General features: G+C 42.2%; 2 long non-coding RNA genes across 2 annotated transcripts in view; both read right to left on the reverse strand.

The window, feature by feature from the left end:
- Positions 1–8,976: 8,976 nt before the first annotated feature.
- Positions 8,977–11,682, reverse strand: LOC127481703 (uncharacterized). Its single transcript, XR_007908295.1, has 3 exons — positions 11,647–11,682; positions 11,212–11,271; positions 8,977–10,575 (listed from the first exon to the last, which is right to left on the reverse strand). It is a non-coding gene; the product is annotated as an uncharacterized LOC127481703 (long non-coding RNA).
- A 726-nt stretch (positions 11,683–12,408) lies between these two features.
- The window catches only part of LOC127481702 (uncharacterized), a 29,927-nt gene continuing 26,034 nt past the window's right edge, over positions 12,409–16,301 (reverse strand). Inside the window, exon 3 of the long non-coding RNA XR_007908294.1 lies at positions 12,409–12,519. This is a non-coding gene — a long non-coding RNA (uncharacterized LOC127481702). The remainder of the gene's footprint in view (positions 12,520–16,301) is intronic.

Raw genomic sequence — 16,301 nt, forward strand, 5'->3', positions numbered from 1 at the left:
TTCAGAGCTTAGCTAGACCAGGAAGCTACCACAGTGAGTGAACATCCTAGCAGGCTGTTCAGGTTAGCAGTAGTGCATGGATGTGCAGTTGTACCTTACGGGATGACCTCAGCTTCAACATCAACCATGAGAAGAGATCAGCTTTGCACTTCCAGACCTGGCAGACAAACCTCCTCCTAGCCACCCTTACTTGCTCCTGACATCATGAACAATGAAGCAGATGAAGAGGACTTTTCAACAGGCTGCTTACTGCTGATGGAGACACAGCAAAGCAGAGGTGATACTGGAGCTGAGAGTGAGAGTCCTTTGTATGGGCATAGTGAGGCTGCACTGTAGCTGAGCAGGGAAGGAGGCAGCCCTAAGCTGCCCATTCAAAACTCAGGCTGAAGATGTACTTGGCTTGTGAGTTTTGAAGATAATTGATATCTTGCTATCAATGAGCAGGTGGGGAGACATCCAGATAAATCTGTAGCTCCTCAAATGTTGCAAGAACATTCTTCACTTCATGGCAAGCAACAGAAACTGAACATTGACTGCAGGTAGAGAAGGCTCCTGTTACATTTGTAGGCTGGAAAACGGACTGGCCAGGATCCATGATCTGGTTTCTCTTGGTGGAGCTGCTGACAGACTGATGAAGAGAATCTGAAGGGGACAGCTGCAGGGGAAGAGATGGGCTTACTGTTGACAGAGACAAGGGTGCATCAGCAGTACAGGTTGCTGGAAGCCCAGATGGCAACAGATTTCCTGAGTAACATTTCCAAATGTCACAACTGAAATACATGAAGGGGAGAGGGGTCCCAATACCCATTAAAAGCAAGTTTTGTTTGTGACAACATGAAGTCCGTTGGCAAGGCAAGGAAAAGCTGCCACCACAACTCCAGATAGAAATACATCTTGTCCACATAAAATATAGATCAAGAGCCTGTTAGATAACTGCTAGTTTTTCTGTGAAAAAAATCAGCCCCAGCCACAGACACAGCAGGAAATCAGGATTTAAGAGAAACAAAAGTTTGCCAAGGGCATCTGGAGCTTTCTCTGGAAAGTCTCATGCTTCTGCATGTCCCAAGCTTCAACAACCACCTGGACAAGATGGTAAAAGAAGGTAAAAAGCAAAGCACTCACTGCTAACTTTGAGCCAAAATATTAATATTTACTCTCTATGGCAAAAGACACCAATAGGAATCCTGTCTTCTCTTCAGCTGGCACATTTTCATGAAGGGTGGGATTTTACTTGGATGATACATTGGCTCCCATCTGTTTGCCTAATTTTCCTTGTGCTGCTAAGTGCTGGGGAGGAGTGAGTGTCTTCATTTTTGAGTTTCCTACTCCGTGTGTCAGCCGGTTGGAGTGAAAGCAGAAGAGAATTAGGAGATAGTGCTTCTCAGCCAGTGGTTCAGATTGGACTGTGCCTGAGCACTAACTCATCACGCAAGCTTCTCTGGATTATCTGTTATCACATTTGCCTTAGCAGCTGAATGTTCTCTGTCCATCAGCAGGTAAAACACACAGTGAATTTTTCTCAAAATTGAAGCAAGGATAAAAGACTTATTTCTTATCAGGGATAAGTAGGATCCCTTTTCCTTGCAATTCCACTGAGCTACTAATATACGAGATACCTAATCATCTTCTTTCATGCGCTAGCTTCTTGTTTCATTTCTCACTAATTAACTTAATGCAAGAAAGAATTTGTAGGCTTTTGAACAGGCTCAGCTACTTGTTTCCCTGCTGTAGCACTTACACAGTCTAATAAGGAAGGAGCTTCTGATGCAATTCCAGGAAGCAACATTGCTCTTTTACTGCTGCTCAGCAAGGATTTTGATTTTCTCTCATTTGGCAGGAATAAGCAGAGATCTCCTTCCAACAGACAGGTAGTTTGCTGAGAAAGGTTTATGTTCTGGGGCTTGGAGGGAGGGAGGAAAACTAAATGAGCAAGTGAGGCAGTGGCTTCACAGGACCACAAGCCATCAGATCAATTAATTAAATGAAACAGAGTAAACATGTTGCTTCAATGTGATTTATACTATGGCAACCATAAATTTTTAAAGCTTGTAGCATGATGTTCACCGTTTTTCCTAGGCTCATTTTCACTTTTAGAAGCTGCAGGAGTGAGGTACAAAAGACTGACTGTCTTCTCATCCTATGAGGCAAAGACCTGCATTTGTGGGAATCCTCAGCGATTTTGAGAACTTGGCCATGCTGGCTTTAAATGAGGAGGCATGGGTCAATACATCAGAGACCCCCACAGACGCTCAAACAACATACAACAGAGGCCAGAGATAAACTTCTGAACTGCTATCCTGTGCCACATGTCCCACTAGAGGAGTTGTGCTGCTGCTGGTACTCGTGCTTGAGGATTTTAATCTGACCCACTTTTACTTGTACAAGCTGCCTTTATTTTCAGAGCAGTCAAATTCTGCAGTATCTTAAAGAAAAATCGGAGTGGCAGTCCGGGTACGTCAGCCAAGAAAATATGATGCTGAAGACCTGGAGCAGAGTCTTTGATTAAGTTTCTGTAATGACAGAGGCAAGATCTTTAGTGACAGCAGATACTCATATTTGTCCATTGCCCCTGCACTATTCAGACAATGGGACATGATCAGGGCCTTTCTCTAATAGGAACAACATCTAGGCAGCCAGAGAAACTCCTAGGGACTCTGGTGCTTTAGAAATGCAAATATAAACCAACTTCCCTAGACATTTCCTCTCTGGAAAAGGCTCAAGGAAACTATCCCATACCTGCTAAACCCAGGGCTCCAGTGGAGTTTGCGTGAATGGACAGAAATAAGAGGGAGGGAGTAGGGGGTGTCAGGTGTAATTCTGCTTTGGAGTTGGAAGAGCTTTGAATTCAGATTATATCTCCTTCACGGTTTCACTTCTACACTTTTCTGCTAGTTTAACCTAAGCAATGGCAAGTACTTCTATTTTGCAGCCTTCCCAGCACAGCTCTGCACACCAGTGTTGTGGGCACTTCACAGACGGACAGAGAAGTCAGGGTGAATAAATTATGACTTTTTAGAGATCACAGTGACACACTTTCAATCTCACCAAACAGTCTGCATTATGTATTTGTGTCTGTCTTCACAAGTAGTGGGGCTGGAGATATGCCCTTTTTTTTGCTCTTTAAATAAAAGGGAAGACAGAGTTATCTGTCAGGATGTCTGGCTGCAATCAATAGCGATACAGCAGTAAGCACTGTGATTGCAATGAGCCAGAACTAGAAATAACAAGCCAGCTCAAATCAAATATCTGTCAAGTCTTCCCTAAACTAGGAATGTAAATGTCTCCAGTTTCTATAAGCACACATTGGAAGCAATCACCATATGTGGGGAAAAAAAAAAGTCTGAAGCCAGGCAAAGAAAGTTCAATTTATGCGCATAAAAGGAAACATCTCAGATCTCTCCTTGAAGAGCTTTCAGGTGTGAAAACATACAGCATGCTTTCTCATCCAAAGCACTAAGCTCCCATTCCAAAAATCAGCATCATTCATGTTGTACTCTAAGCAGCACAGCTGAAGGGGTAAATGAACACAGGTGCCAAGGAGATATGGTGCTGCCTGCCCAAACAATGTCTTGGCTGGCCTCTGACACTGCCACCTATGTTGTCTGCATCAACTGAGCACTTATCTCCTGACAGCTATTAAACAGGCTGGCACCTTTTGTGGACAGAGATGTCAATATGAAAAAATCAAAACACAGTCAAAAAGAAAAATAGAGAAAACTGGAAAGCACATTAAACTCCAACTGGGACTACAAAACATAAACCTGGGGTGGAGGAGGAAGAAATAGAAGCTGTTGCTGGCGCTGCTTACTGCAAACACCAGATACTTCCAGGTCCACATGTTTTACCTTGTGAGACATCCACCTCTGCTGCAGTAGGCTTGCTTAGGTTCAGGCAGCAAACCTTAAAAATAAGTGTTATACACAAAGGTGCATTGTTTGCTATGCCTCTTCTTTGCTTGTATTTTTACACTTTTCCTCTCCTCACAGTCCTTGGACATAACTTTACATAATGAGCCACCTCTCCTTCCCTTCTGCCTTGTTCTTGGGTGAGTTAGGAGAAAAGAGGAAGAGAAGTGTTTCCAAAGGTTGACTGAAGTCTGGCAAGGATAATCTAACCAGGATTTTCTATAGTTACAAGGGAGAGACAGACATCAACTAAAGCAGGATTTGGAACAGGAGCCCAAGTTGGCTGATTTAAATCAGTTCTCCATGTTTCAAGCTCTTGCTGCCTTATGGCCTGTGGGAGAAAACCACATTGAGAATGAGACCCCAGCCAGGAGGGAAAGGTAGAGAGCCAGGAGAGAAAGCTACGGAGCCATCAGCACTGGGAGCCTCCAGCTGCTTCTGGAACTTTTTATACATTTTTGACTGAGTTATCAATTTTTGCTAGTGGGCTGCTTCCTCCAGCCTGCAGTGTGGTTTTCTTTGAGTATACATCTTTCCTGGCTTCACTTTACTTTCCCTCTTTTTCTATTTCGACTTTACTTCTCAAGAAACCCATTTTTAGCCCTCCCCAAGCCTCAGTGCCAGCACACTGGCTGCTGCGACCACACCGTTTTCTCCCACTGTGAGATCTATGTCTCCTTTCTGCCATGTGAAACCAGGCCAGCTACATGACTCAGGCTGCTGTGCAGAGGGCAGGACATGTCTGCTGGTTGTGCAGCACCTGGGACAATGGAGCCTGTTCTTGGCAGCTTGTAAGGTATGACTGTAGCAAAGATATCCCCCAAGAGAGGCACATGCAGAAAGCCACTCAGTCTTTCACTTGAAAATATGATAGTGCCAAGTCTCAGAGTCTCAAGGGGATGCCTAGAGTCTGGGGAAGGAGACATGAGCATTGAACACCTTTTCAACTCCACTTTGAATGTGTTCACTTTCTGAAAGTCATACACATACCCCCCAACCAATTGTTTTTTTTCATGAGACTCGGATAAACACAAGGCAATGCTCCTTTCGGTCAACAGGAGTGAATAAGAGCAATAACAAAGGCAACAGGGTAAGGAAGCCCACATCAATAAGATGAAAGCATAATTTTTCTATCTTCTGGAGCTTTCTCACTTTAAATGGTTTGTTTTCATTTTTTCATGTGTGTTAATAATTATAAACCAAGAACCCCAGGCCTAACACACCCAGTCTTCTTGTCTTTTTAGCGCCTTAGAGGTGTATTTTTAAAAAAAAACATTGAAGTTATGGTACTGATGCAGAAAGGGAGACACTGTGAACTGCCCTGCATCTGTGGGGTCAAGCAAGGTCAGCATAAACATCCTGGTAATACCACAACTGCATTGTACTAGGGTTTATATACTGCTTTCAGTATACTACTTTCAAGCCTATATTTAAAGCAGTACAAAAACTGCATGTAGGCAAACCCTTGGGAATATGTTTTTGCTCTTCAAACAACTGTAATCAAAGGAACAATACTGACCCCACTGTAGTCAGTGGGAGTTTCACTACACATTGTTTTCAGAAGTTCTTTCAGCTCCTAGAAAAAATTCTGTTAAGTCAACAGGCTCTCATAGTGCAAACAGCTTTTCGAGGTTAGATTAAAAAAGAGAGTCAAGAAAAAAATGGAAATAACACAGACTGATCAAAGGCAAATCCATGTTTGTGTCGCCTACATACACATTAACACCTCATTAACACTATTTGTACCTACAGAAGAAGTCAAGCATGGGATAGGTTCTGTCACAAAGTAAATAAGTCCTAGGCAGAAATACTGCTTTTTTCTTCTGATAATACCAGAAATAGCAGGTCCTTGACTGCTGTAGCTTTGTTCCTGCCATTTATGAGAATAGAAATGAAAAATTCCAACATTCACTGATAAAGAGTTCCCATATGAGAATTCATAACAATCATGATAAAAACAAAAGCAGTAAATTGAAGACAACAGGATGGGCTTTTTTTAAACATAGTACCAATTTACAGTATGGTAAAAATACTACAATCTTTTGGAGAAAAAAGCATCAAAAGAATCATACAACCTCACAAATGTTTCATAGTCCTGAAGGCAAGACAGCATTAGAAATTGGTTGCATCTCAAAATTCTCCATCGACGGTTCTCATTTCTCCTGTGATTTCTGTTTTCACAATATAGTGCCTCACTTCTGCCAAGAAATGGAATTGCTGCTTCCTCCTCTTACCTCCACTGGCTCCCAGCAGTGTTCCATGCCATACCTCCAGCTCAGCCATCTTTCCAAACCTCTTCGAAACACTGATCAGCCAGAAAACAAGTGCATTAAAACACGTAGAGCAAAACCAAGATGGTTTGCTGCCTCAGTGGCCTGGGGTGCTGCAGCCTGGGCGAGCACAACTAGCAAGCTCTAAGCTTGCATCGCTTGCTATTCCCAAACCTCCTCCAGTGACCAGTGCAGTCAGGACAAGGATTTGGTTGTGCACAAGTTGCTGTGAAGAGAGTTCTTCAATCATGCAACCCCTTCTTATCTCCTTTTCTGTACATTTTGTTTCACAGGGCTTAAGATTGGCATATGATCTGCTGAGGTTCTGCAGCATCTGGGGTTTTACCAGCATATCCTCTACCTCATCATTAGCAAGCAAAAAGAGAAAGCCTTCCTTGAGCTTATGCTGCATCTGCACCCATTTCACTTCTCTAAAACCAATTTTGTTAAACCAGATCAGTTGTTCTTATACTGACTTAGCTAAAATCAATTCCTAATTGATTAAAGCTAACTTGAAATAAAATTGCCTAGGCTATAATAAAGGGTGTCCGTAGCAATTTAACTGACTGGATTTAAAATAACCCCATCAATTAAGCAGCTACAACTGTTGAGCTTTTCATGACCGAGTTTGCTTCCTCCTCTGTGCTCAGGAAGCATTAAGTGCAGGGGGACCTAATCCCAATTAGTGCAGCAGAGTGATGCTGTGGGAGAACAGTAACCAATCCAGAGCGAAGTTTATCAGGCAAGGAAGGTCTGAGCTCTCAGCTTTTCCCTTTGCATTGCCTCAGGCATGATATCCTCTCTCCTTGCAGGTTACGAGCAGAGAAGGCAGGAGCTGTCTCATACCTTGCGTTTGCAGGGCACTTTGCACCAAGCAGGTGCAGTCTTGTCTGCGTCTTTGGAGTTCTGGCATTAACCAAATATCTGTCTTGTGAAACAATGAACATCAGCCTTGCACTTTCTCAACAGCACAGTCAAATATTTTTAAACTTGCATATGTCCATAGAAGAGAGACAAAATGAAGCCAAAGGATGTTTTTCTCCCTTTTAAAGGCTTGCGTTCTGCTCTGAAGTCACATTCATATGGAAAAAAATACAAATGCAAAAAACTGCTTCAGTCACAAACCTGCTGATGCAAGTGGGCTCATGTGATTTAGTGTGCTAACTACACATTTGGGTATTCTCATAGGAAGAGTCTTCATTACAGCAGGGATTTACCACCACCTTATAAACGAGGATTTGGGGAGGCATATAACACTTGGCTGCTTTCTTTGTTTTTCCTGTGTCCTCTGGAGCCCTTCTTGCCAAGCTGGAACCCACACGAGGTTCAGAGCACTCCCAGTTTTTAGGACACAGCTCCATTTTGCTTCTTTGTAAATAGGAGTTGGAAGCACTGAGTACAAAACATCTTCCCTCTGTGAGACCAGCACTTTCTGCCTGGTACACAAGTCAGTACTGGGAGTGAGGGTGGCTGAACGCTAGTGCCTTCAGGGAGATGCATCCATACAGGCTGGCAAAAGTTAAAAATCATCCCTTTCAGTCCTCGGCTGCATATCTTTTCTCTGCCAGCCCACAGGGATCTGAAAAATACCCAAACTGCTTAACTGCTTATTCAGAACAGACATGAGCCAAAGCTGGAATGAGTTATGCAAACGATCCTGAAGGCTGGATTTGCTGGTAAAACAGGATTCAAATCCAGGCCACCCTGCCTTTGTTTCTGCAGAACCAAAAATTAGACAGTGATTTTCTCCAAAACAACCAGAATGTTTCTAGGTCTACTTCATTTCCATATTTTGATTCCCTGGTTTGCCATCCATCCTACACAACATCCTTTCCTTTCTCCTGTTAATCATTGCTTCATACTTCCAAAACTTATTGATCTTGCATTAGCCACATAAAGAGGGTTTTCCTTTTTATTATAGTCCCACTCAAACCAGAATCTATATTGAACTCAGTACAGAACAATGACAGGGAACTAATAAACATTTTAAAATTTCTAAAATCTAGCTAGTGGACAATGAAAGAACTTTTCAAAAAAACTGCAATTGATTCCTTTGATTTTTTTTCCATCAGTAACTTCTTTAGCTACTCAAGAAATTATTTAAAACGTTTTAAAATTTCAATTCTTTTGGGAAATGGAGTCAACACTGGTGAAATTCCAGTCAAAGATGTATGTCACTTATTATTTCCAAGTATTACCAAGTTGCGTGGTTATGTATCGATATACATACGTTGTGTCTATATGTGTGCACACACGTGTGTGTGCATTTACACTCTTTGCACGTGGTATTATCTATGTATTAGAAATAGATTTAAGTTGCACAATTCAGTCTAGATCCAAGTTTGAATCTTCTAAAGTTTCAGAGGTGTTTGGACCTAAGCCTCGTCCAAACATAACATAAAAAAATGGGTCCTATTCAAATTTTAGAATCCATTTAAGGCTCAAATGTTTCTCACCAGTAACCTTTCCTGGAGTAGCAATGAAATTTGAGCTTTACAGATGAGACAAGGTCACATGAAAAATACAGGAACGTTATGTCTCTACCAGGATGACATAGCAAGATGGCATTTGAATAAGCAACTAGGATTCTGCCAGTGTAAATAAGCATATCTATACAGAAATCAATATACCATGCAAAGGAACACAACCATTTCAAAATCACATTTTTATCCTTTGTTATGAAAGGGAAAAATACTAAGTCAGTAAGGCAAAATGACAACTCTTTTAATTTGATTTCTCTAAGCATTTGACAAGAATTTCACTTCCTCCTTTGTGTAATCAGTAAACCACATTTGTGTAGGTTTTTCATGCAGTAACAAAGGACTGTGTACATGGATGTGAATAAATTATGAGAAATGCTGATGAAGAAAGTCAGGAATAGGAAGAGGAAGCTTAGAAATAAGTGCTACATTAGAGACATCTTTTATTTTTATAATCAACCATATTCCAAGTTGAAGCTTTCCCTTTCTTATCAGCCTAAATATACATTTCTCCTAGCTGCAGTCTCAACACTTTAACACAATAAATTATTATGATTACATGCTAAAACACTAACATATTAAAATGGCCTGCTGAAGACAATTAAATTCTTGTGAAGGCATGCAGAACAAGACTCTGCAATAATTATTAAAATTTAATACTAATAAATAATTGTAAACAACACAAAATTTGAAGCTGAAATTTTGAATGTGTAGCTACAGGCAGCACAGGCATCTGAACCTTTGAAGAGGAAGTGATGTCTCATTTTCAGAGCAAGGGTGTGACTACAGTCACCACAGGCAATATCCACAGTGTGTTAAGCTTGGGAAGCCATGGTTTCCCCTCCCACTGTTTTCTGCAGGACACAATCCACCCCACAAACCTTCCTTGGGTTGTCTGTAGCTGCCTCCTGGTCCTCCTTGGCTGTAGGGGGTCACCACCAAGGAACGCACCAAACACCCTGGCTGCACCACTGCCTCCTGGGGTGACACAATGGATAAACTGCACAGTACCCCTACCCTCACACAAACCACTCTGACTTTAATCAATACAAATCTGAAGCCCAAATTTTGAATGTGTGAAGAAGTGAGCCATAAATATATGCCCACTGCCTTACAAGGATATGTTACCAGCACTGAAGAAAGACAACACCTGTACAGCCAATAATTAGAATTGCTCCACTGCCATTGTTAGACATTTATAGCAAAGACTTTGCCTAATTTAAGGATGCTGGGTACTTTTCTCTATCAGCTCTAGCCAAGGACTGGGCAGACCTGACTATCAAGCAGGCTGAATTGTTCCTCACACCCCATCTCTTAGGGGCAATAGCAGCCATAACACCTGCATTTGGCTGTACAGCCCTTGGTGTGACAGCAGTTCTTCTGCTCTATCAGTTTGATTTGCAGGTTACCACAAGGAACTGCAACAGTTTGCACACAATGAATATCCAGGTGTATTTCTTGCTGGGAGAAAAAAAAAATGAGAAAGGGAGAACATGAATAACTGGAAAAGAATTATGCTCTGAACCTTTCCTGGTCACGGAGTATTAACAGAATAAGAAGTGCTGAACTGTGGACTATTTGGAGATGTATTTGTCAGTCAGTACACAACTTCCCCAAAGTCTGGACTTTATATTTGGTTAATGTTATTAGAGCTGGGAAAGACTATTAGGAAACTGAGAGATGAAAATTATATCTGGAATTAATATTTCTGATTGTTTTTCCTTCCTCCAGGTTATTTCTACAAATCAGATATTGTGAATTCTTATCTTGTTCCCAAATCAAATAACTCCAGTGAGCGGCAAAGGCAGGGTTTGAAGGAGGAATCTCCAGTGGTCTGTGCCTCAGAGCTGTGGTTTATTCTCTTCCTCCTCAACTTTGAGGCAGCTTCATTAACTTGGACTTAGATTCTAGCTTCAGCTCCTGTTGTAGAGAGGAGAAAAGAAAAAAAAAAGGATGAAAGAAAACCCCAACATGATCCAGTCAGACCTTGAAAAATTAGACCCACAGAAGAAAAGAGTACAATCGGAACTTGCAAAGACATTTTTTTTTTATTGGCCTTGTAATTTCCTCACTAAACACGCTTTTAGCAGCCTATCCCTCTCAGAATCTTAATTATCTGGCAGCCCCTCATAATGGCCCCATTCATGGTTTTGCAGAGCAAAAGCACTGTGATATCGCAAACACAGGAACTCAGAAGTTACAGCATGTTCCTGAGGAAGGGCTGCACACCCACAGATAGTTGGCAGAGGGAATTTGCTACTTGGAGAAATAATACAAATATGTAGACTTTTTTTCCTTCTTTTTTTTTTTTTTCCTGAAGCAAGGAAGAAGAGATGCTGTGCCTGAGTTCTGTATAAAGGTAAAAAAAAAAAAGCCCTCTGATATACAATTCTGAATAAAGCAGAATATTATAGGTTCTCAATCTTTCTCCTCCACCATTTCTGGCTGTTCATTGACTACCATAAATTAATATGATGTGATATATTATATAGGCTGGAGACATTTTATGAGCTTCCGAAATCTTTTTCCCAACAGAAAATGTGAAGCATCACTTACTGTTCAGGCTTTTCTGGTTTGGTTTGTTTGGAAATGAACCACGCACTGAAAATATCTTATCTAAATCAAAATGAAGAATAACAAGTTGGTCAGCATCCTTGAGAACTGGACATTTTTAGTGATTCAAGTACATACCTTTACAGACCCTGTCTATGATAAAAGAAAGAAAAAAAATGCTATTCTATCACTAGCTCTGAGAGACTGTTATTTCTGAAGTCCACACTGATTTATGCTCTCCAGGTACCTTTTGTAATCAGTTTTGCTTTTTAAATTCTCAGTCTGACTTTGTCTAAAAGAAAAAATTTTAAAAATTTTAAAATTAAAAAAAAAAAGTAAAAACCTCTACAGAACAGAACTCCCAGAAAAAAAAACCCCTCTGAACAGAAACTACATTGTATGCAAAATATAGTCCAGAAAAAATATTAAAATACTTACGTTAAATAAAAATCTTCCCAAAGGGCTGTAACTTCTGTAATAAGAAATATAATAATTTTACTAAATTATTCGGTGTTCAAGGAAAATATCAACTCCATATATCCACACTTGTCTTGAGATGACATTTTAATAAACACATTTAATATTCCAATAGAAGTGGTCCCATTTACTTCGGGATCTGCTGTGTCAGGCCTACTCAGTAAAGATTGACTAAGGTCCTAGGGATAACTTTATGAATACCTATTGATTTTTATTTCAGCAGGTGTGTTCCCTCCAGAACTGGTGGGCTAGCTAAACACCATGAGCCACATTCCTAGATGCAATGGCAAAATAAAAGCAATCCCAGAACAATGATGAGAATTATGAAAAAAAAAAAAAAAAAGACAAAAAAAAGTTTATCTAGGACCCTAGAAAGATTAGGTTTAATTTTGGTCCACTTCATCTCACCTAAAAATTACATTTAATAATAAACCTATTTTATCTAGTATGTGCAGATGTGATCCAGATCAATTTCCATATTAGAAATATCAAGATTAAAAACAAAACAAACAAACAAACAAACAAAGACAAATAAAGAGCCCACCCAACAACAAGAATATACAAAGGCATTTGGATCTGTGAGTATGAGGACTTATAGATAAAACCTCCCTGAAAACTTCTCTTCAAGCAATAAGGCAAGGAAAAAACCCATTACAAAACTGAGCTTGGGACATGACTCCTTCCCAGAGTCCTGTTTCTAACCTCCAGAAAGCCCACCTCAGAGAGAAACAGAAGCCAGAGACTCCTCACACATACACAGCAGTCTGTAAGTGAGCTGGGTTAGGAGTCACCTTCAGGCTAGTTGTGCTCCAGGACCCACCACCACACTGGCACCTTGTAAGAAAGACAAAGAAACATAAGAGAAAGAAATAGCTGTTTTCTTTCATCTGAAAAATGTCTCCTCCAGAAGAGGGTGAGAGGTAGAGTGTGTGCATGCCAGGCTACCCAACAGCACCTGCTCTAGACTGGTACAGTAGCATCAGTCTCCACATTTCATCAATAATGAATGCCTATGTTAAAGGAAGGGATTGCTAGAAAGAATAGGTTGAAAGAAAGCATAAGTTAAACAGTAAGAAATTAACCTAATACTTGCATCTACCAACTGAAGGCCAGAGTTTTGCATCTCTAGACAGAAAGAACAAATTGACCTCTTCACAGAAGTGGTGCACTAAAGACGTTTAATGAATTGCTTCAGAAGCAGAATCAGTTCTGAACTTAACACGGGTATCTCAGGGAGGAAAAAGGCACATAAAAGCACTATGCAAACTGCTGACAGCACTAGCTATACGAGAGACAATCAAGGTACTTAACGTTTTAAAACACACGTCCCGCATAATAACCAATGCTGTAGAAGCCTCTGTCGCTCTTTTAAGCACTGAATTAAGAGAAGCATCACTGTACCAGGATCATAAAAGATATCCTTTAAACCTCTTGCATAAATGCATGTGTTCTGAGACAGAGAAATGTGAACTTATATTCTTCATGTATTGAAGGGCCATTTCCCCCCTCAGGAGCTGAGGGAAGAGGAGGAAGGGGGCACCACACTGCTGATTTTCTACAAACACACTTAACCTTTAGTAGTTGCTGTCAGCATTTCCAGTGCTAATACCAACAGTGAACAAAGTAGCTAGAGGAGTGCAGAGCTTTTGCTTCTGTTAGACACAAGATCAGTGATTATTGGGTCAGAACCACCTTGTGGGGAGAGTGTGTGTGTGCGCGTGTGTGTGTGTGTGTGTGTGTGTGTGTGTGTGTCCCTGAAGGGATGGGTTGAACCTCACAGAGGTGAAGGGGCATTGTCTGCCTCATGGCAGGTCCCTGGAATTCACATGGGGAAGCCCCGGAGTAGCTGTCAGTCACAAATAGCCCAGGAAAACTACAATACACCACACCTCTTGGAGCCCCTCACCCAGCCTCAGATTGGCAGGGACAGTGAGGACACTGCCCCTCACCCTAGCCTGGAACCCCAGAGTAGCTGGTGGGTCAGAGACCTCACCTGGGGGGCCTGTCCATAGGGACCAGAGCAGACAAAACCACAGGCATACGTTTGCCATGCATCACTGCCCTGCCGTCTGGACATGTGAGAGCTGGTCTTCCACAAGGTTTCAATGGTAGCTATCTCTCCCTCTTTCTGCTTCTCTTTTCTTGTTCCCTCTGATTCTCTTTCTTTGCTTCTTGCTTGATGCTTTTGGTGGCTTGGAGTTGCAGGGATTGGCTTTTGACGTAAGTGCTGTGGATTGATTACATCTTGATTTAAGTGTTGTGGATTAATAGTATATTCTGAGTTGGTATTGTAGTGGAACATGTTGTCTAGCTTATGTAGTGCCCGTTTTGAACTTTTGCCAAGTTCCCTTATTGTCTCCCCTAAATTAATAAAGAAACCCCTTGGGAACAAGTCTGTGGCTTATTCTCTTGACACTATCTCAAGGTATTAAAGAACCCCATACCTATATTTTAAAGTAAAACTCCTAGCTGAGCTCGTGAGCCCACAGCTCTGGAGCTGGAGTGTTCATAGGTGAGGCTTAAGAAATCAGAGTTTCCTCACAACCCAGGGTGACTCGCTTTAGCAGCTATACCTGAGAGGGTGGCCATGCAGGAGAAAAAGCAAGAGGAGAGAAGGGGAGGTGTCTCCATGAGTTCAGGCAATATTTCCTGCAAAAGTAACAAGATTGTGGTCCGTAATTTCCCTGAGCCATCATGTCTGAACGAACTAACGCTTACCATCTAGAATGTACACGTATCTTCTAGTAAACATTTCCTTTGATGAGTGCTTGCAGTATCATAAAAAAAAGTGCTCAGGCCGTGGGTGATAGGGGGCAGCTGCTGCCTGGCTTGCAGGCCCGGCAAAGATTGATGGAAGCAGGGTAACAGGAGTTTTGCAAGAGGCAGTAGCTGAAATGGTTGATAATAGCTTCTGTAGCCCTTAGTTTCTGGGTCACTAGGTCGAATGCAGAACCATGCAAAAGTCAGCTTCATCTCTCTCACAATCACAGAGTGCCTACATGAAGGGAGGCAGTGGTTTCAGCCTAGCCTCTCCAGAGCCACTGCTCACTCCTATCAGGAGCCCAGACTGGCTCCCTCTGGGACAGTCTCCCAAGAAAAGCATACCAGCAAATCGGCATATAGCTTGAACTGCTTCCTGACACCTGAAAAGCCTTATTTATGTTAGGCGGGTGATGTGTCCTCATCACAGTAAATTAAAATCGTCTTGAACTCTTGGCCAACTTACCTACACTCAGCCCACTAATATACCTCCGCTGGGCGTACGCCACACACCCCGCTGCGGCAGCAGCTCTCTGTAAAAGCAAACCAAGCGAGCAGAAGCACAAAGTCTTCCCTTGCCCCATTCAAATGCAGACATGCACATGAACCCTTCACAGCAAAGGGGATCAATGTTCAGTCCTGAGGCAACCGCAGGGCTCCACTGTCATAACCCACAGCTGGGCAAGGGCTGAGCCCCCTGAGCAGTGCACCATCCACAGCATGCGCTCCCCTCCCACTTGGCAGGGGTGCTGAGCACTGGTATCATGGAGTTATGACTGAGTTTTCTAAAATGTATACTGGTTGCTATTTTGTGTTGCTATTACCTCCTCTGACACAGTTTGGGCTTGCAATATTAAGACAGCTTGGGTTTACATACAGACAGAATACAAATAGGTTTCCTGCAAAATAAGTGGTGAAAACACACCATTTGATGGTGCTGCGTGGTTCACAGGATTTATGGTCTCTTGTTTGGGATGAACAGTGCAGTTCTCTTGTGCTGTTTCCATTATGAATAATGTGGCAACGCTAAACTCACACTAATAAAACCTGAATGTATCACCGCACTGTTTGGCACTCTGTATAGGAGAAACCCATCCATTAGCAAGGCGGGCACTGAAAATTCTTTGTGATAGGAGCAGCGGAGCGACAGCTTCACAGCAGCTATTCAGAGCCACTTTACAGCTTCCTGAGTAGAGCCTAGACTGGGCTGCACGCCAGAAGTGTGGAAAATGGCTGGCAGAGACTCTGGCCACTGATTTGTACATCATGTGAATCCCCCAGAAAAAAGAACAGGTACTGACAACACCTGCTAGAGGGTGCTTATAGAATGTCACTGCCCATCTTTAACATTTGTGTCAGCCCACCTATGCCTTTGGTGACTCCTTTGACAAAGCAAAATGACTAAGACTGTGCAAATGGGCAACCACCACACCACTTCAGCTGCTATGCAGCTATTGGTGACCACCAGGGCCTGCTTAGGCATCAGAAAGGTTCCAGCCAAAGAAAAGCAGACAGCCATACCAGGGAGTGGGACAATGTGGTCTGCTGAGGCAGTATGCTCAGAGGGGTGCTCCCTGCTCTCAGGGAAGGAGTGAAGGCACCGCAGACTTCCCGCTGCCACCAGCTGAGTTTCGGGGGCACAGCCAATGACCACAAAAGGGATGATTGCTTACCCAGAACACAGCCGAAACTAAAAGCAGTAAGAGCTGCAACACTATCTGCTTCATAGTCAACAGTCTCCAGCCTTCCTTGATAATTACTGACATATGCTGCTTCCTGGATGTCCCTTGAATAGACTGGCTGGCCTGACCTCCCTGTGTTCTGCTCCAAAGCACCTTCGTTTGATGAATGCTTTA

Source organism: Manacus candei, unplaced genomic scaffold, assembly GCF_025592945.1.
Source record: "Manacus candei isolate 608988 ecotype Guabito, Panama unplaced genomic scaffold, ASM2559294v1 h1tg000081l, whole genome shotgun sequence".
NCBI classification, from domain to species: Eukaryota; Metazoa; Chordata; class Aves; order Passeriformes; family Pipridae; genus Manacus; species Manacus candei.